Below are 21,417 nucleotides of genomic sequence, written 5' to 3' on the forward strand. Positions count from 1 at the left end.
CAAGATTGCGCCACTGCACTCCAGCCTGGGCTACAGAGCGAGACTCCGTCTCAAAAAAAAAAAAAAAAGCCTTTCTCTTTTAAAAGCTCAGCTTAAATCTGGTAACTAAGTTATGGATGTTTCCTGTTTGTGCTAGTTTGAGTATTTTAAAAATATTATATTGTTATTTCTTATAATTACGGGAAGACATGCTAGTCTCTTAGTCAAATACTCTTTCAGGGCAACCACATAGTTCTTGTACATTACTGCCACCTAGTAGCACCATCCTGAATTGCAAGCACAGTTTAAAAATTTTTCCTAAAAACGAATAAAACACTTTGCAAGCAGATATTATGACATTTACACAGATAAACAGATAGTTAATGTCACATACAATGTAACTTGATCATCTGATTTTCTCTTTAGAGATGGTGAGCTGAACCCAGACGTAATATTAAAGAATAAAAGATTGACAGGAAATGTTGCTTTACCATTAATTCTGAGAAATAGATTTTTTATTTCAACACACTCAGAAAATGTGACATTTGTTGTCCAGTTTTTATCTTAAATTCTGAAATAAGAATGTAAGCAACAATATAAATATGCCACAAAACTCACAGAACCCTCAAAACAAAAAGGTAAGATTCTGAAAACATAACCTGGGATTTTTTTTCTTTTCTTTCTTTTTTTTTGCCTTAAATGTTCAAATTGAATGAACCAACACTGTTGTATTGAAGAAGAAATAAAAATGAAGCTCAAGAAAAGAGCAATGCTCAGTCAAGTTGTCAACATTGTGTTGCTCAGGATGTGCATAGGTGAGAATGTGCAAAGTATGGGAGTGGGAAGAAGACCTCACAAAGAGGAAAATCAGGAATTAAGAAAATGTACACCACTGAGATCACCACTTTCTGGCAGCCTAGGATTACCTCTGCCTTGTAGCAGCTTCCGTTGTTTTCTCAAAACTAAATTAATTCCAGTTTGCCTTAATTTTTTAAGCCATGTGTCATAAAATCAAATGCTGCCTATGAAGACTTAGAACCTTGGCCCAGGCAATAATAGATTGAACAAGAGAATGACTCTCTTGCTGAATTCAGTAGCCTGTGGCCACTCTATGCTCTGGATGCAGTCTCTGAGACATGGACTTGGCCGACGTACAGAGCCCACATTCTAATAGCTCCAATGTGGAGCCTTTGCCGGCAGGAGAGGCACGTAGGCTGGCGTGCCCGACTTTGGAGCTACCTTCCAAATGATACCAGTGGAAAAGAACAACTGGTGCCCAGATTTCCCCACCTGTCATCCTCAGCGAAATAATATAGCAGAGCTTACAGTGGGCCCAGCCTCCTGGGTGAGAGATGGTGTTGTGCCCACAGATCAGCTCACTCTTGGGCTGACCTTCTGGCTGGCAGAGGGTAAAGTGCTGGTTTCACACAAGTTATCTCAGCAACAGGCTAAGACAAGTGGCATGTGCCAAGAATGGCCTTATTCTTGCCTTGCTTGCCAGGCACAGGAGGGTGGTGCTTCAGTATCCATATTTCCCCCGTGCTGTTTTCAATACTGATGTATACTGATATTCCCTTCTGTGGCTTCTTTCAACAAATATTTTTTAACATGTATTTATTGAGCACCTACTATGTGTCTCCTTTTGCTGCAGCAGATAAGAGATAGGGTCAGGGGAAAAATATAGCTCCTATCCTCGATCCCTCTTCTAGCTCACTAACTCTGCAGGCAAAGAGTTTTGGCTTGTTGTTTTCTTGGATGATTTTTTAGACACATTGATAAACTCTCTGAACATCCAATTTGTATCCAATATCCATTGCATCATTTCTAAGAAGAACAACTGAAGCAAATAAAATATAATGACCTTGGAATGGAGTCAGTATATCAGCCAGAATTACTTGATATTTACTGTAATTTTTAAAAAAATTATGGTATGAGGCATAAATAAAGTGAAGATGGTAGAACATAGAGCCTCTATCAAAGAAATTGCAAAAACATCAAAGATTTATAAGCGGAAGAAAGCTTGCTAGATAACCCTAGATAAAACTTCATACAGTACTAGGATCAGAAAAGCAAGAAACCCTAGGTCTAATTCAGCAAGTGTGAAGTGTTAAGTAGCCCCTTCCCAGGAACTCAAAGGATTCCAGTTGGATCTAGTCAACTAGATGCCTTGGAGAATAAGTCAAATGCCTCTTCCCAAGGCAGTTAATTTATAAACTGTAAACAGCATGTTGGATTTTATAAAGCATCCTGTGCGCTCAATGAATGGTTTTTAATATTCCTATCTGGCAGCACATCAGTAGCAGCCAAGGAGCCAAGCCTGGGCTGACCCAGAGGCAGTGGCACTGATTGCAAATGCTGCTAGGCCTCCAGCCTGCCAACTCCAGGTATCTCCAAGAATGGGCAGGCACAAGGTCAGTGGGGAGGAAGCAGTTCTTGCTCCTTTCATCTCAGAGATAGGCACATTTCATGTGTCTATTCTACAGTGCGGGGGTGGTGGGGGGTGAGGGAATAAAGACAGCAATGACTGTCCCCAGAGTGCTACCTTAGGAGAAAGAAGACAACATTCTTTTGATTAAATAATAGTCCTCCAGTCTGTGATAGGACTCTGTGTTCTCTCAACCTGCACTACTAGCCAAGTGTGGCCAAGCTCAGCAGTGGGGGTGATGGAGAAAGAAAAGAGATGGGAGAAACAAAAGGGATGGAGGAATATGGCCAGGGAAAGAGGCAATGAATTACAGTCCTGGGGTAAATAGTAGTGCTAAACTGAAGGACTAGAAATATGAATAATTTGGAGGGTGGGGAGATGAGCCAACTGTCAAGTGCCCCCACCTGTATGTATGTCCTTGACTTGAATAGTTTTACTGTCTGAGGAGGGACTGGAGTGGGAGGACTTGACCTTGAACCTGACTGAAGCTTAAAATCCTGATTTTTTTGTTTCAGGCATTGTCAGGAACTCCAGAAAAACATCTCATTGTCATCCAAACTCCCACTTACCTACAGCTTTCATCTTTTCCTCCTTAGACCCATTGCTCGCCTATGTTGTTAGTGTTCCGTGTCCCGATACTGATTTGAAAGAAATATGGGATGACATTTCACTGCATTCTGAAATCTACAGAGCATTCCACTGTTGCCTGATCTGGTATAAGGATGGCTGATCTGAAGATCCACAAGCCCTGAGTCCTACCCTCCCATCATCGGCTGTGTGATCTTGAGTAAGTCACTTGCCTTTTCTAGGACTCAGTTTCCTCACCTGCAAAATGAACAGATTGGTCTAAATGCTTTTATGTGTCTATCCATTTCTAACAGTCTCTAACTCTATCCAAGTTTCTCAGAGTATAGTCCCTGCCTTGGGGCTACATATTCCCCAAAGCAATCCTACAAAAAGAGTTCCCTCCTTACTCAAGGAGTTAATGATTGCAGAAAAGTTCTAAGGTGGTGCCTGAACCAACACTGAAGCCCAAACTATAAGTATGGGTGGTTGAGCCTGCAGTGAGCTGTGATCACATCACTGCACTCCAGTCTGGGCATCAGAGTGAGACCCTGTCTCAAAAAACAAAAGTTAACAGTAATAATAATAATAATAATAATAATAATAATTTGAAGTAGTTAGTGAGGATATTTAGCCAGTTACTATTTCTCTTAAAACTGTCTTAAAATTTGTGGCATTTCTGTCTAGTATCCACCAAAGCATAAATGGGGAGAGAAGAAAGGCTAATAATAGTAGATCATGCTAGAATTAGACTTCTTGCATTTGATAATGACAATATAGACTGAGTTCCACCCTCTTGCACCTTTCTTTTGAAAGACCCTTATTTCTTAACTGAGCTTGAGCCACAGATCCTCATGCTCTAATGAGACGATCTGTGATACTCTGGTTCAGGATAGAAGAGAAAGATTGATTAGAAAAGTTGTCTTGTCTGCAAGTAGAATCAGTAGTCTTGGGGTCAAGAGCAAGGCCCTGTGCTTGGTAAAATATCTACTACAGAGCTTCTCTGCTAGGGGAGGTACATTCCAGAAGCCCTGGGCTGGGACTTAAGTCTAAAAGAGTTGACCACTGGGTATGGCACTTGGATTCTGTGTTGAGTATCTCTGGGCTTCTGTGGCCCACAGATACTCAGAAAAGACTCATTCTGAAGAATGGAAAGACTCATTCTGAGTTTTTAACAGTTGACATAACTAATTGACTTTTAGAATACAAACCTTGCATAAATTGGAAATGACCAGGTCAGGTTACCCAAGTGTCAGGAGGTACTTTTCTGTTGAAGTCTTTTCCTCCAGGGATTTGATTATTTCTGTAAATCCAGCTACCCAACTAAAAGCTGTGACTCAGATGGGGATGAGCTGTCAGAAAATGCTTAGGGGTGGCCTCTCTATAGTGCCATAAATCAACAGTAGCCCTAAACACAGAGTCCGCTTCTATCCTTTCTCAATGGGGAATTAAAGTAGGCAGAGAGCAGGTCATGGGAGAATTAACAAAAGAGGAGGAGGAGGAGGAAGGATTCATTTTGAAGTTCAAAATCTGCCACTGCCCTTTAAATTTTTTCAAAGAACGCAATTTCAGTCAGGGAAGAATCCCTTCATTTCACCCACTCCCTCCCAGGAAGCGGATTTTATATGAGGAATGAGACACACTCCACTGTTCACCTTACATAAGACCCTTTGGAAAGAAAATAGGAGAGTTCTGAGACACCCAACTCAGAGGACTCAGTCTTGCCAAAATGCATGAATGTACATTCTCCCTGTGGAAAAGAAAAGGTGCCAGGTGTTCTGGGGACACTTGTACTGAAATAACTAAACACTTGTTCTTCTGCTGTACTGCTGTCTGTGGCATGGCCTCAGGAGAAGAGAGGTGACCAATGTTAGCTCAGGGTACAGGCTCCCTTTTACCCTAGAGCCAAATGAGCATGTTGGCTTTTCTTCAAAGAGTGCAGCAAAGTGTTTCCAAAGCTGCGTTTGAACCTCCTCACCCGCAACAACATTTTGGAATGGTGGGTAGTGATCTCACCTAACAGCTGTAGAGCCCTTAGTTAGGAATGGGGCATAAACAATAGGAGCAACTCAGTGTTTCCATTCCCCATTCAATTTGCCTTTTCTGCCCAATGGTGGGATTTGAATACTGAATTCAATCCCATTGCAATCCGGAATGCTCCTAGACTCAGACATATGTCAAAGGGGCAAGGTTATCATAAAAATCGCATAAAAATACATGTCCCTATATTGCTGATAACCCTGAACTTGTTGGGGTGGTGGTTTTCTGACTGTCTTGCTTTGCTTAAACCATGCATGCTGCAGCTATGTCTTTTGATTGCCAGCTTTCCTGTAACAATACTATTCTGCTGCCTTTGGATTCCAAACCTCAAAAGAAAAATTTAAATTCTGAAAAGGAGTAATTTTTCATAATTTGGGGGAGGGGAGTGAAATCACAGAAATGTAACGAGTCCTAAAATATCCTCTCAAGTTTTAAAGAAAACTTGGACTTTGATTAAGGATTGGATTTCTTTGATTCTTTACATCCATCATAGTTTGTGGATACAAATTATACGTGTACCCACACAATTAGGTACAAATGTGTGTACCTCCATTTTACTTCGAGTTGAAGATAGGGGATGTTTTTTCCCTTGAGGAGTTGACCTCCTTTTCAGGTAAAGACAGCAACTTCAAACGCCTTCCTGGGAGGGAGAGTAGGTGAAATAAAGGGATCCTTCCCTTTCTGAAATTGTGATATTTGAAAATATTGAAAGGGCAGGGGCAGATTTTGAACATAAAAAATAATCCTTCTTACTTCTCTTTTGTTACTTCTCCCATGACCTGCCGTCTCCCTATTTTTATTCCCTACTGATGAAAGGATGGAAGAGGACTCCACGTTTAGGGCTGTTGTTGGTTTGTGGCACTATAGAAAGGCCACCGTTGAGCATTTTCTGACAGCTCATCAACTTGCTTGAATGTCTTAACCTGTTGCCCTTTCATTTTTAAAGGATACTGCAATTGGTTGGATCATGGCTTAAAAGAAAAAGTTGAGATTGAGCCAGGCCTTGGAAGAGAGCAAATTGTCTGAAAAATTCTTAGCTTTTGTGGAAAAAAAAAGAGAAAAGACCAAAATGTTATCTATTGCAAATCTTATACCCAGTTTAAAGCTACTAGTCAATGTTTATGTTCAGATTTTGCCATGAGGGTGAAATGGACCCCAACTGGATGAATTCCTGATTATGAGCACTGGGGATATGTCGCCAACTGAAGTTACCCATTCTTTGAATTTTCTGAGTCAGCAGTCTTCCTAACAAGAAAGTAGTTGTTTCAGATTGCAAACTCTATCCAGGGTTTCACGTTCTTACTGTTGAAAATAGGTCTGGGGGTATGACTCTAGTGACATATCCTTGACCATCAGGCTCTGAGAACCTCTGATGAAGGGGACAGTACACATGAATGGTGACAAGCAAATGACTGCTGGAGACACAAGAAAAAAGATTTGCAGATGCAAGGGAAGCTGGCATCAGAAATAATGCCATCGGCACAATCTTCCTCAAAAACTCAACTGTGTGGGTGTGCGAATTTGCAGCATGCAACCTGCACAGCCAAGTGAGTACTAATTGCAGTTCCAGCCTACCCTACCCTGCTGCACACACATAGGGGTTTCGGAAGGATTTCCCACCCTTTGTTTTCTCCTGAAATTAAACACAGAAGTTCATGACTGCTGACCTGATGGGCGAGGAGTGGGTACTACCAGTTGGAACATTGCCACTGGCAGGGGCAGACAAGAAAACAGGAATGCTCTTAATGTCCTCCCAAAGAAAACCTTTGATGGACAAAAGAGTGGTTGTATTTTTACCCTCTCCCTTCATGCTGCCAGGCGTCTTTAAATAGATCTCTAGCCTAGGGACTTGTATGGAATAATTCATATTAAAACCCAAGAAGTGGTAGCGGAGGGGAATTGGTTCTTTCTTCTCTTTTTTTTCCCTTTCTTTCTTCCTCTCTTTTTTACTTCTTGTCAGGCTAACAGGGAAAGACTCATTTTAATTCAGCTGCTTCAAATTTTTCCTTTTGGGTCTTTTAATGAACTTTAGCTAATTTGGAAAAGACGACCAAAGCCCCCAGAAAAAGAAAAGGAATAGGAAGCTGCCTGGTAGCTTGCTCTTTAATACCTTTTGGTCCCAGGGACATTAGCAGCATCTTTTAAGGATGTCACAGGGAGGTTTACATTGAGGCTCTTAAATGGGAATCTCTAATTGAGAGGTCCACTTCCTTCCATTTGCAACTCATCAACGAAACTGTTGTTCTGCTGTTAAGAGACAGAAAGAAAGAAAGAAAAAATCTCCCTGCCCCCCCCCCGCCCCATCTCCAAAGCCCCATGCATTTTTTAGTTCGGATCAACCCAGAATATATTTCTCCCCTCTTTCTTTCACTAAACGGGTTTCATAAAGACATTCGGGTCTCTGCTGGCCAAATTAGAAGTCCTGTCTCTCTTCCTTTCTGTTTGGGGAGGGAGGGATGTGGGAAGGACAGACGGGGAAAGAGGGCAGGGCAGGGGCCAAGGATCCAGAGAGCTTTGTTTGAAACCACTTGTCTCTCCCCCGAATCAGAGAATAACCACATTTCTCTTAATGTAAGCCGAAGTGCATCCAGGCATTCCCATAGCGCTCCCACCCCAAGGCCTTTGCCGGAGATGTTCGGGTCACTGTGATGGTATGCTGGTCCCTGCCAACCCGGTCACTCCAGTCCTGCACTCGGCAGCCCAAAGGGCAGCTAAGCCATGTGGCTGCTCCTCTCTGTGAGTGGTTTCAGGCTCGGGACTACAAAAAGCCCCCCAATCCTATCAGCCCGGCAGAGCTGGTGCCAAGAATGACATCCTGGGAATACTATGGAGATGGGGAGATCTCATGGGCTGTTCTCCCCGATGGAACAGGACTCAAGCTGTCTGGAAAACAGGCAGAGCAAAGAGCCAGCTGACAATGGAAGGAGCTCAGGCGAAGGGAAAAGGGGGCGGGCTGGGAGCGGTGGTGAGCAAAAGAAAAGAAAAGCCACATGCCACCCAGGAAGATTCCAGGACTGGCGGGAGGAGGTGGCGGAGGAAGGACTTGCAGGAAACTAGTACCCAGACATGGCACTGCCAGTCTAGCTGGATTCTTTTCTGAATTAGATTATGCGAAAGAAAGAAGGGAAATATATAGCCAGCCAGCTGTTCAAAGGCTTACAACCTTGCTTTTATTGTCCGGGTAAGTTGGTGAGGTGGGGCATCAGAGGAATTCCAAACATACCATCCCAGAGAAATTTTAATATGTTCCACAGTGTCATACACGAAGAGGAAATGACAGCTGATCACAATCAGGACAGGCCATAGCAACCCAGGCCCTGGAGCTCACCCACCCTCTCTCACAGCCCTGCTTCCCTGCTCTGCCTTAGCACTTCACAGTCTGTCCACCTGGCTTCCCATCCCCTCTGCTCCCACTGGCCGCTGAAGAGAGCCTGGGCAAAGAAGCAGTCTCTGACTGTCATGGGAAGAGGTGAGGATGGGCTCGAAGGCCGCTGGCCAAGAAGCTGAGGGCTGGCTAGGGTGAGTCAGGCACCCCAGGGAGTCAGAGGCATTTTAATCCAACCACGGGGGATTATCTGCTGATAAGGACCAAGTCAAGGACCCTGGTGATGCTGTTTTCAGGGTTTTCTTCCCCAGTAACCTAACCGCGTGATAAAACACCATACTGGGTTATTTGAAAGCAACACTGTGTGGCTATGATGGAGACCTGGGTTTGGGGAAGAGTTGCCAACAGCTTCTTCCCAGGGACCTCTTGAATTTAGGCCAGGCCCAGAGGTCATTGGTTTTGATATTGGGGGTGGGACAAGTAAGTGGTGAGGGATAGTGACTGCATCTTCCTCCATATGCATGTTTCTAATTCAATGATTCATCAAGTAGCCCTGATGTTAGCTACTGAGTAGGTGACTCACACCCATCCCCAGTAGAGACAGCATATGGTCCTTTCCAAAGAGTGCTCAGGAGAGCAGAGAAAGGATAAACTACTGTCTTTTTCCGGAATTCTTCTACCCAGGCTGGAAAGATCTAGGCCGTGTTAGCTGTGCAAATGACGTGTACCCAGGATCTGGTGAAAAAGGCCAAAGGGGAACCCCTTAATCATAAATGGAAAGAAAACCAGCTGATGAGCAAGAATCATTTCAAGTAAATCTGGAAACCAGTAGCTGTTTTAAATAATTCTTTAGAACAAGGAAGTTATTGGCCACTTTACCCATTGGCAATGCCCATTTCAGTTCCAAAATCTAACTAGAGATGGCATATGGACTGAGAATTAGAGTATGGGACAATGTCTCATTCACTTTTGCATCCATCAGGACTAGCATAGCACTGGGTATCTAGAAAATGCTTAATAAATATTTATTTTAAAATTGATAAAATAAATAATTAACCAGAGAATAATAGCACTTGAATTGTGAGTTCTTAAAATAGAGTAAAGATTGCTGGCCACCATTGGTGGCTATAATTCCAAGAAACTCACCACATTTTTCAAGGGCCCAGGAAAATAAATGAGTTGGAAATTGTTAAATGTATTGAAAAATGATTTATTTTTCCCTTGACAGTGTCATTGGAACTCGAATTAAGATTGAAAACTCCACAGGCACACTTCCATCTGTGGGTGTCAGCTGCTTGGTACACGGTCGTAAGAAGGCCTCAGCCAGTTCTCCCGTTACCTGAACCAAATGTATTTTTAAATAAATGATGCAAAACATTGCATTTTGTGTTCAAATACTCTCATGTAATGATCTGAATAATAGTTTAAGAAAATTGTTTTGATTCAGCTAAATGCTTTGCTGACAGCAGTTTTTTTTAATTACAATAAAATTTTATAGCAATGGAATCCATAGTCTTTCATGGCTTTCTTGAATAATGAATACCCCAAAGTTGTAAATTAACCCATTCAAATATCAGATTTTCATTCAGCGATGCTTATTAGGCTAGTTATCAGAGAAAATCAGAAAAGTTTTGCATAAACTATGTCCCGATTTGCAATGAAAACTGGCAAACAGGACCGTAAAGTTTCCTTGAATTAGCAAGACTGATGAGAAGAAAATGAGCAGATATTTGAATCTGGTTTAAACGCTCATTGAGAAGCATTGTGCAGTCCCCGCTGTATTTGGTTGACACCCACAGCAACCCCGCATTTCAGGCATCTCTGTGTTTTCAAATGCACCTGGTATTTAATCTTATGTGTTGGGGTAATTTGCCAATGCCAGCTCCTTGTAATTAAAATACACTAATATTAGAAATGAAAAGAGACATGTTTCACAGCAGCCATATCTGTTATTAATGAGTTACAAAGAACTGTACAAGGGACTCCCATCTTGCCAAATAGCTTCCTTTCCCACACCTGAATCTCAGTAAAGATGGGAGTCTGCCTCTCATGGAGGCTTATCTGGGTTTGTCTATTACAATGAGCCTCAGTTACTGGGCGTTCTGAGTCATTAACATTCTGTACACAATCAAACTTCCCGTCCCCCAAGAAAGAGTTATGCCCAGGCCTCCTACAGCTCAATTGTTCATTTAAAGAGAGAACTTGTATTTCAAAGTTTGAAAGAAACCTCAGAATATTCCTCAGGTAGGAGTCATTCCTACAGGTCCTGGTCCCTGTACTGGTGGGAGCATCCTTTCCCCGTCACTCCTTGAACATCATGCTGCAGGGACGAGCTGATGACTAAAAATAACCCCCTGCAATAAGTCCAAGGCAAACAGCATGCATTTCCTCAGACTTTTTGCCCAATCAAAATCATACAGTAAATCCATCCTCATCTCCTCCTGGTGCTCCCGAATGCATCTATGGAAGCGAAGACCTGCACGCTGAAAGAAGAATACAGGGGAGCAGGATTCCTGCAAAGCGTGACACAGAAAGCTAGAAATAAATGTTGCCTATTGTTTGAAGTCATTCTGAGCACTCCGGCAGAGCCCTGGCAGGAGATCAGCAGCATACATAAGTAGTAATAAAAGTAAACAGTGCGCTTTTAAACTCGCAGTCTTGCCTGCGTTAATAGTGCCCCCATTGTAAGTGGGATGAGGGTGCTGGGGAAGATACTGGGCTCCATGAATCCATGTTGGCGAGTTGCTACTTCGCAGCCCCCTTTCACGGGGTCAACTATAAGAACCATCACAAAGTTATATCTAACTACGCAGAGAGTTTGAAAAGCAAAATCTCTTTAAGTCAAACCAAAAGATATTTTCAAGCTTTTTTAGGAAGCTCCCTGCTCTGTCACAGACTTCAAAGACCCGTTCATTTAAGAAACACAATGCTAGCATGCTACAGATTAATGCAAATTAAAGTAATGCAAATTTAAGTGGTATTTAAAGGTTGTCTCTTTGTCTGAGAGGAGGATGAAATGCTCGGTTTGGAAAGAAGCGATTTCCTAGGCAAGCCGGCAGCGCTTGTTTTCCTGCTTACCTTAGGGGAACGCAGGGCTCCTTTCTTCTCAGACTTTTCTGAGAGCTAGAAAGAGGTCCTGTTACTTCCAAATGCTTTTGTTCTTCTGTCCCTCTGTCACATGGCTTGCCTTTTATATTTGCAACACACAAAAGTTAGGACTGTTGTTTAAGCGACACGGAGAGAGAGAGAGGGAGAGAGAGAGAGAGAGAGAGAGGGAGAGAGAGAGAGAGAGAATGTCAAATGGAAAAGTGCCATTGCAGTCATATATCAATCAGGCGTGCGGCCGCAGCAGCGCACTAGCAAATGGGAATGCCACGGAAATGTGAGGCGCTCGTTATCGGGGACTCAGCCGCTGCCCACCGCTCGGCTCCCTTCCACGGAGCATCTTACGATGGGAACAGCGTAGCAGAACAAGGGCTAGGAAGTTTCTTTCTTTCTTTCCTTTTTAACGGTATTATGGAACTAATAAGAGGCCAAATGAATATTCTGAATTTAATTCTTTTGCAAGCATGTGGCTGCCATAAAGATGTGCCGTCCGCAATAGAGACGCAGAGTTTTGGAAATACAAAGGCAGAGTGGCATTCTGTTGAACGATTCGGCAGCTGACTGTGATGAAGTTGAAATTCTAAGTAAGAGAGGGGAAAGATGGGAACCAGAAATTTTTTTCTCAGGCGATGCTGTTGAAGCAAGTGCAAAACGCTGCCCTATTTTATCACGATGTGTGTGGGTGGTGAGAGTTCTTTTTTTCCGGGTTGTTCATCCATTAAATGATTTTTAGCAGCATATACATGATTAAATTCACAATGGCACTTTAATAAGCGCCTTCATCTGCATCATTTAGAATAAAACTTTAGGTCTGATTTAGAAACAATGAGAACGTGTATTCCGTGACTCCTTGAGCTATATGAAGGAAAGACTAATAGATAAGGCTAACCTATTACACAACAACTAGTAGAAAAGTGACAAAGGTAACTATGTGTGTGGGTTAAGTACCTGCAGCTGAATCATGCTGTGTTATGACCTGTGGGACTACAAAGGCAAATATTTCATAATTCTTGCCCTTTAAAAGCTTAAAATTAAGACAGAAAACCATCAGGAATTTTGGAAGAAAATACAAAGAACATTTAATAATTATTTTATGTCAGGTAAACTTGGACCCAGAATAATTTGTTTTGTTAATACTACTGATGAAGAATTAAACTGAGAATTAAAAAAAAATATTTCATGGAAAAAATAATACATTATAAAACTCAAAAAGAAATTTTTCTTGGGAGCTTCATATAATTGTTGATGCTGAAACTGTCTTGTTCAACTCTGTATCAAACCATTTGTTATTCATTAATACATTTACTTTCACCTTATTACTTTTCCATGGGACCTTTACTCCGGTCACTGATATTTACAGGAGGTGTCTTAAAACTTTCAGTTTTATTGCCAGAAATCCCTTTTCTTATACTCCACCTGGAAAAAAAAAATACCCTGTCTACCTTGGATCAGCCAGTCACAAACAGAATCCACCTGTGAAGATCATGGATAAATGACAAATTCAATTCTTGAAAGAAAACCTGGCACTTGGCTGATGATGATATTGGCTAAATGTCTTAAAAGCAGAAGATCGAAAAGCAAATGGAAATTGGGCCTTAAAACTGGAAATCATCTGAAAGGGGAAATGACTTGTAGCTGAGTAAGAGCCATGGAAACAGTCAGGAATACATTTTCTGGCCTAATTTTGTGGGTCAAATTGGGAGGGGGAATAAACTCTTTGGCCACCAACATTTTCAAATATCAGAGCTTGACATCCATCCACCTTTTCATTTCTCCCAAGAAATAATCTGTGGCTTTCTCAACATATGCTTGCCACTCCACCCTGCCATCTTTTACCTTCAGGTTGTCAGGGGTGCATAAATTCTGCCCAGTTCCTGGGCAGAATTTTCCAGCGTTCTACAATCTGCCCTTCTGAAAGAACACCACAGAAAGTGTAAAGATTGCAAACACATTGACTGCTTGGCCACAGAAGACAAGATCTCTCCCAGATGGAGTCCCACTGCTTCTTCCAGCCGTTACTTTGTCAGGAGTGGCAAAGAATACCATCTGCTGCCCCATTCAAGAGGAAGGCTTTGCCTCCCCACATTGGGCTCCGGAGAACCCATTTCTAAGCTTGTCAATAGATAGCTGGCAACAGCAACTGTTTTCATCTCATCACCGTGCTTTTTAGAAAGGTCACTGTGGCACGTATAGTTTCTTTACTGGCCATCATTAATGTTGCTGAGAAAGAGGGCTCCCTTTAACTTTGCCAAAGGGATGAAAGGACCCCTGCTGTTATTTCCTGCACATTAAGGGAGAGAAGAGTTTGCAGAAGGAGATGTCTATCAGCTGGCTGAGAAATCTTTCAAGGGATCACTTCTCAGCCTTTTATTTCTGGTCTTGTTTCAGGTTGGGTTTCTCTTTCTTGGTAGCCCTGGTGGATATTTACAGGTGTCATCCAGCATTCAAACACCCCTGGGGGGATGGGTCGTCCCAAAGCAGGTGGGAGATAGGACCCGAGTTCTTGTTGCAGAATCCGAAGAAGCAGGTGTTTCCCCTCCCCTCCTTAGGACAGCTGGAGGAGCCAGGTGTAACCAAGCCTGGTTCACCAGATGAGCCATCTGGGAGGAATGACCAAGGCATGCCGATTTTGTGGTTCCACAGGAATCGAGATCCCAGAGGTTGCAGCAGCTGGTGTGGGGAGCTACAGAGTCCAGCAATGTGACAGTTAGTAATCTGGGGATACAGGGCCTGTGACTGCATCCTTAGTAGTTTGGTCTCTTTGGTTGCATCTGTGTTTGCCACCATTTCTTGAGCCTGGGGCTCTAGCTTTCCTGGTGATTCTGTGAATTGCACCCCATCCCCACCCCCACCAAGATCCTGCCAATACATTCCTTTCTCCTTTAATTAGCTAGAGACACTTTTTGAGGTTGGCAACCAGGAACCCTAACCTGAATACTACATTTTCCAAATTTAGGCAAACTAACATCATTAACATACAGATGGAAACACAGTGTCCACTTCTTCCTAGTTACTTTCCCAAACAAATAAATGGCTTCAGATTCATTGTCAGTCTGCTCTAGTCTCTGCTGTAGTATTTCAAAAGTAGGAAGTTCCTTTGTGGGTATATAACAAGATCCATGGTGTATGTGCATTTGTGTAATCCCAATATACCAGCATAATCTACGAGGCACAGTTTATAACTATCAAGTGAGATTGCTAATTTCTGTTGTCCCATGAATATGATAGTATTCATTCATTCAAAAATACCTGTTAATAGTAATAGCAGCTACTTAATGGGTGTTTACTCTCTGTCAGCCTCTGTGCCAAATATTCTATATGTATTATCTCTTTCAAAGAGATATACAACAACTCTATAAAGTAGATACCATTATTGTCTCTATTTTACAAATGGAAAAACTGAGGCTCTGAGAAATTAGGTGGCTTGCCTGTGCTTGAAACAGCAGGCAAATGGTAGGTATGAACTCTGGCTTTCTTGTCTCCAAAGACCATGGCTTACCTACTACGCTCTGCTGCCCCTGTTCAATAGAAACTCCCTGAGCAGCACCTGCAGAGTAACGCTCTGCTATTTGTTGGGGAGACACATAAAAGTAGGACATGGATCCAGTTTTTAAAAATGTTTATGATATTATAGGGAAGAGAGAAATGTTCACTTGTGAAGACACTGCAAGGTAGAGCATGATAAGTGCCACAAGAAAAGCAAAAGGTACAATAAGAGGAAGTGGTGCATCTAGGAGAACGCCACTGGATCTGGGCTTTGAAGGCACAGAGTGGGAACTAGAGGACAAAGGTGAGTTTTCGAAGTGATTTGCAGCCACACATTTTGTCTAGGCTTAAATTTAGGCTACCGTAAGCCAGGAGGGTGTGATGAGCAGAGTGAAGGTCAGGGATCTGATGCCAAGTGGGGTTAAAAAGGAGAGGATAGAATGGCAAGCCAGACAGACAAAGGAGAGGTTATATATGTGCAAGGAGACTAAAGCAGAGGAGCAAAGATAAGTAGCCCAGCAGGGCTGAAAACAGGTGCTTTCTTTCATCCAGGCGTTCATTCAACAAATATTCTTTTATGAAAAAACTGTTTTTCAGAAAGCATGACTATTTAAATGTCATTATCACAAAGCCATAGTAAATAATTTGAAATAAACTTTGAAATACAGAAAAAGAAATTTCTTTGAGTGCCTCCTAACTGCCCGAGCTGTTCTCATCCCAGGGGCTCTGGCATTGAATAAGACAGACAAAGTTTCTACAGTTGTGGTGTAGGAGTATGTCCACAAGGACACATTAAAGGCAAATGACAAAACCTTGAGTATCAATAGCTTAAAACATAAGGACATTTATGGTGCTCAATCTGGAAGTGGGCAGTTTCTAGGGCTGGTATAGTGGCTCCATGATATCATCAAAAACCCAAGCTCCTTCCACTTCCATCATACTCAGCACTGTTGGCTTCTGTTTTCCTCTGGCAGGTCAATTCATGGGCACCAGATGGCTGGTGGAACTCTAGAAATCACGTTGAGATTGAGAGTCTAGAGGGAAAGAGAGAAGAGTTTGCTCTTTGTCTGTCTCTTCAATCAGGAAGCTTACTTTGGCTCATATGTCAAGATGGATCATGTGCAGATAAAGAGGTGGAAAGGAGCAAAGTGTGGCAGGACAGAAGTCACTGAAATCTCCTAGACAGGAAAAGGTGGTAGCTTGCACCAAGGTTGAAGTAGTGGAGATAGAGTGAAGTGAACAGATTTCAGATATATTTGGGAGAACATACAAGATTTCCTCTGCATTGGACGTGGTAGTTAAAAAAAGGAGAAAAATCAAGGGTGATTCCTGCCCCATGGTGGAGGGAGGGAAGCACAGGTTTGGCGAGGGGTGGAGCTGTATGCATTAACTCCATTTGAAACAGGTTCAGTTTGACATTCTTGTAAGACATCCAAGTTGAAATGTGAAGAAGACGGGTTGATATACAGGTCTGAATTCCAGGGCCAGTTTCAGAGTTGGAGCTATACATTTGGAGGTTGTCAACCTATGGAGTATATTTAAAGCTATTTGACTGAGATCACCCAGAATCGACTCTAGCTGAAGAAGAAATGGTAGACTAGGAGGAGCCCTGGATCTCCCCTACACTGAGTAAGACTGTAAAGAAGAAGTCAAAGAGGTAGGAGGAAAGCCAGAAAAGTAGACTGTCACCAGTAAAACAAATAGTAGCTTTGTTTTTGCTTTTAATCATAGAAAGCTACTGCCTGAAACTAGAGAAAGGTCTCCATGTCTTTAGACTTGTACTTTTAAATTTTAGGATTGAATGGAGAGTTTAAAGAATGCTGAGGCTCAGGCCTCACCCAGGCTAATTAAAATAAAGTTTCTAAAAGGGAAGTTGGGTATTTGGTATTTTTAAAAGCTCCCTTTACAACACCAAGGGCACTATCCATGAAAGACGTAACTGATAAGCTTGACCTTACTAAAATTAAAAAACTTCTCCTCTGTTAAATATAATGTCAAGAGAATGAGAAGAAAAGCCACTGACTGGGAGAAAATGTTTGCAAAAGACACATTGGATAAAGGACTGATATTGAAAATACACAAAGAACTCTTAAACTCAACAATAAGAAAACAAACAACCTAATTTTAAAAATGAGCAAAATACTTGAACAGACATCTCACCAAAGGAGATATACAGATGGCAAATAAGCATATGGAAAGATGTTCCACATCATATGTCATCAGGGAATTGCAAATTAAAACAGCAATTAGATGCTCCTACACACCTATTAAAATGTCCAAACTTCAAAACATCGACAACACCACACCACCCAATGCTGGTGAGGATGTGGAGAAACAGTAACTCCCGTCTGTTGCTAGTGGAAATGCAAAATGGCACAACCACTTTGGAAAGCAGTCTGGTAGTTTCCTAAAACACTAAACAAAGTCTTATCATAGAATCCGGCACTCACATTCCTTGGTATTTAACCAAATGAGTTAAAAACTTACTTCCACACACGTGTATGTCTGCACACAGATGTTTATAGCAGCTTTATTCATAATTGTCAATACTTGGAAGCAACTAAGACGTCCTTCCATAGGTGAATGAATAAATAAACTGTAGTACATTTAGACAATGGAATATTATTTCGCACAAAAAAAGAGCTATCAAGCCATGAAAAGACATGGAGGAAATTTAAATGCATATTACTAAGTGAAAGCAGCCAATCTGAAAAGGTCACATACTGTATAATTCCAACTATACGACATTCTGGAAAAGGCAAAACTATGAAGACAGTCAAAAGATCAGTGGTTGCCAGGGGTTAGGGAGAGAGATAAATAGATGCAGCACAGAGGATTTTTTAGAGCAGTGAAACTACTTTGTGTGATACTGTAATGGTGAATGACTGTTATTATACATTTGCCCAAATCCATAGAATTTACAACATGAAGAGTGAACCCTAATGAAAACGATGGACTCTGGGTGATAATGATGTGTCAGTGTAGGTTCACTGACTATAACAAATGTACCACTCTGGTACATGATATCAATAGTTGGGGAGATTTTGTGGGTATGGAGACAGAGGATACATGGCAACTCTCTTTACTTTCCACCCAATTTCGCTGTGAACCCAAACCTGCTCTAAAAAATGAAGTCTATTTAAAACACACACACACACACACACACACAGCATGGCATGTTCTCTCCCCTCCCCCTAAATGTTACCTGATTAAAGAGACAACCTTAGGGAAATAAACAAAAGCCAAGAACGTCAGATGACACCAAAGAGCAGTTTTTATCCATCATAAGTGTACCCAGTGTTTAGCTATTATACACGTACATAGTCAATCAGTTAATAAACAATTTCATAGTGTAAATTCAAGCCAATGAGCCACTAGATATGCAGTAATTTTAATGAATGATTTCTTTTGGCATCTTTTCCACCATTTTATGAGCTTCCTCAGAGCACTGAGAGAACATCTTTTTTTACAACATACTGTACATCTCATCAAAGGCATAAATAAGGCGCACTCTTTGGTTTATAAAAAGATGACAAAAGAAAAAAGACTTGGCTCTAAATTTAAGCACCTTTTGAACTTTGTAAAAATCATTTTATGAGCAACATTGTTATGTAATAGAAAAATTAAGATTATTATCTAACTCATTGCTTTTTAAATAAATTATCTGTGAGTTACTCCATAAAGATAATGAAAAAATATTTTATACACAAAATTAAAAATGTAAGGATTCAAGTAGGTCCAAAGAACATTTGAGAAAAAAAGACTTGTCTTTAAGTGGGAAAAATATCCTGTAATAAAGTGTGTCATCTTGTTTCACTATGGTTCTAAAATTAGCCCTTCCTCATTTAGGTGAGAAACATGGTTATTAAAATCATCACTTAGTACGCTGCCAAACTTCTGGGGGCCTCTATGCTAGGAAAAGATCCCGGATGTCCATTTTATTTCAAAGGTCTTATTTTTACCCCAAAGGACCTCTCAATACTATCTGACACAATTAAGCAGCTCTTCCTTAAAGTTCTTTCTTCCCTTAGTCTTCATTATGTTATAGGATCCATTCCTACCCTGGCATTCCTTTCCTCCAAGGCCTCAATTCTCTTCTCCACTCACACACACCTGATGGTTTATTCGATTCACCATTCAAATGTTTGTTGGATGTCAATTTCTTTTGACCCGCTTCCTGAACTCCACAGAATGAGGATTTCACTTTCTCCTGAAAAAATCTCCATTTAAGTATCCCATTGGCATCTTTCACTGGTAACAGTCAGGCTGATCATCTGCTACTATAATGCTGCTACAATTTTTTGTATCCTTAACTCAATTATATCACAGTCGCCCCAACCTGGAAACTTATTTAGCTCTGCAATTTTGGGAAAGTTATTAACTTCTTACAGCCTCAGTTACTTCATCTGTTTTATGGGTAAAGAAAACCAATTTAAGAGGCTCAGTGTGAAAGCTATTTGAGACATCGAACTGCCACTTCTTTTGATTTCAGACATTATTGCTCTGTGTTGTTGTTAGACCACGGCCTTGCTGTAGAGCACCTATGGAAATAGTGAACTTTAGTTCCATCTGTAAACAGACCCAAGGCCTTTGACTCCCATATTATAATGCCTACAAAACTACTGGCCGACTAGGAAGTAATAACTTGCTCCATAGAATGAGACAGAACAGTTTCGGTCATATTTGAACTTCAATTTCTTATGTTCTTGCTATAAAATAATAGACTCTACTGTCAAATCTTATTTGCTCAAATTCTTAAAACTTTACAGGATTAAGAAATATTCTCCTACTTTTGTATAAAATATGAAATTCACTTAGAAATACATTGTTAATTAACTTTGCATGTTTCAGGATCACTATTTTCATTAGTAGCTCAACAAATTCCTGTAAGGTTCATTTTAATCTTACTTAAGGTCAATGTCACATAAAAGCAATTATTGTTAGAGTTTGTACAGATAGCTTATAATTAAGGTACACTTTTGAAACAAAATTAAAAATGTAGTCATTGACTGGATACTCAGAGAAAAATTATATTTCTTGATCTTCCCCCAGCAGAAAAGAAAATCATACCAGTCATCATACTTGACACTTATTTATTATTCTCAAAATAATTTTTTCACATATTGAACAGTTTCTTTGCCCCAAATTTATGGATGACTTTTTCAATTAAAACTTAATCTTAAAAAAACATATTTGGTGGTTTGAGGCTAGAAAAAATAAAAGGCTTCAATTGCAACAAAGACAATAATTGACAAGTGGGACCTAATTAAACTAAACAACTTCTGCACAACAAAAGAAAGTATCAATAGAGTAAACAGACAACCTACAGAATGAGAGAAATTTTTTGCAAACTATGTATTCAACAAAAGTCTAATATCCAGAATCTATAAGGAACTTAAACAAATCAACAAGCATAAAACAAATAATCCCATTAAAAATGGGCAAAGGACATGAACGGACACTTTTCAAAAGAAGATATACACACAGCTAGCAAGCATATGAAAAAACGCTGAACATCACTACTCATTAGAGAAATGCGAATCAAAACCACCATGAGGTATCATCTTATACCAGTCAAAATGGCTATTACTGGCCAGACACAGGGGCTCATGCCTGTAATCCCAGCACTTTGGGAGGCCAAGGCAGGCGGATCACCTGAGGTCGGGAGTTTGAGACCAGCCTGACCAACATGGAGAAACCCCATCTCTACTAAAAATACAAAAAAATATATATATACATATCCGGGTGTGGTGGCGCATATCTGTAATCCCAGCTACTAGGGAGGCTGAGGCAGGAGAATCGCTTGAACCTGGGAGGCGGAGGTTGCAGTGAGCCGAGATCACACCATTGCACTCCAGCCTGGGCAACAAGAGCGAAACTCCATCTCAATAATAATAATAATAATAATAATAATAATGGCTATTACTAAAAAGTCAAAAAACAACACATGCTGGCAAGGCTGTGGAGAAAAGGGAATACTTACACATTGTAGGTGGGAATGTAAATTAGTTCAGCCACTGGGAAAAGTAGTCTGGATATTTCTCAAAGAACTGAAAACAGAACTACCATTTGGCCCAGCAAATCTCATCAGTGGGTATATACCCAAAGGAAACTAGATCATTCTACCAAAAAGACACATGCACTCATATGGTCATCGTTGTGCTATTCACAATAGCAAAGACATGGCATCAACCTAGGTACCTATCAATGGTTGATTGAATAAAGAAAATGTGGTACATATATACCATGGAATACTACACAGCTATAAAAAAGAATGAAATCATGTCCTTTGCAGCAACATAGATAGAACTGGAGGCCATGATCCTAAGCAAACTAATGCAGGAACAGAAAACCAAATACCACATGTTCTCACTTATAAGTGGGAGCTAAACACTGAGTACACATGGACATAAACATGGGAACAATAGACACTGCACACTGCTAGATGGGGGAGGGAGGAAGAGGCTGTGGGTTGAAAAACTACCTATTGGGT

At 41.0% G+C, this 21,417-nt stretch overlaps 1 protein-coding gene across 2 annotated transcripts in view; it reads right to left on the reverse strand.

Moving 5' to 3' along the window:
* NDP (Norrie disease (pseudoglioma)) overlaps positions 1-21,417 on the reverse strand; it is a 66,492-nt gene that overhangs the window by 13,547 nt on the left and 31,528 nt on the right. The window contains exon 1 of one of the 2 annotated variants that reach the window (XM_011938656.1): positions 11,412-11,836. The exons of the other annotated variant lie outside the window; for it this stretch is intronic. The gene's annotated coding sequence lies outside the window, so the exon portion shown is untranslated. Of the gene's footprint in view, positions 1-11,411; positions 11,837-21,417 lie in introns of those variants that run through there. 2 annotated transcript variants of the gene reach the window in all.

Source organism: Colobus angolensis, unplaced genomic scaffold (genome assembly GCF_000951035.1).
Source record: "Colobus angolensis palliatus isolate OR3802 unplaced genomic scaffold, Cang.pa_1.0 Scaffold176, whole genome shotgun sequence".
Lineage (NCBI taxonomy): Eukaryota > Metazoa > Chordata > Mammalia > Primates > Cercopithecidae > Colobus > Colobus angolensis.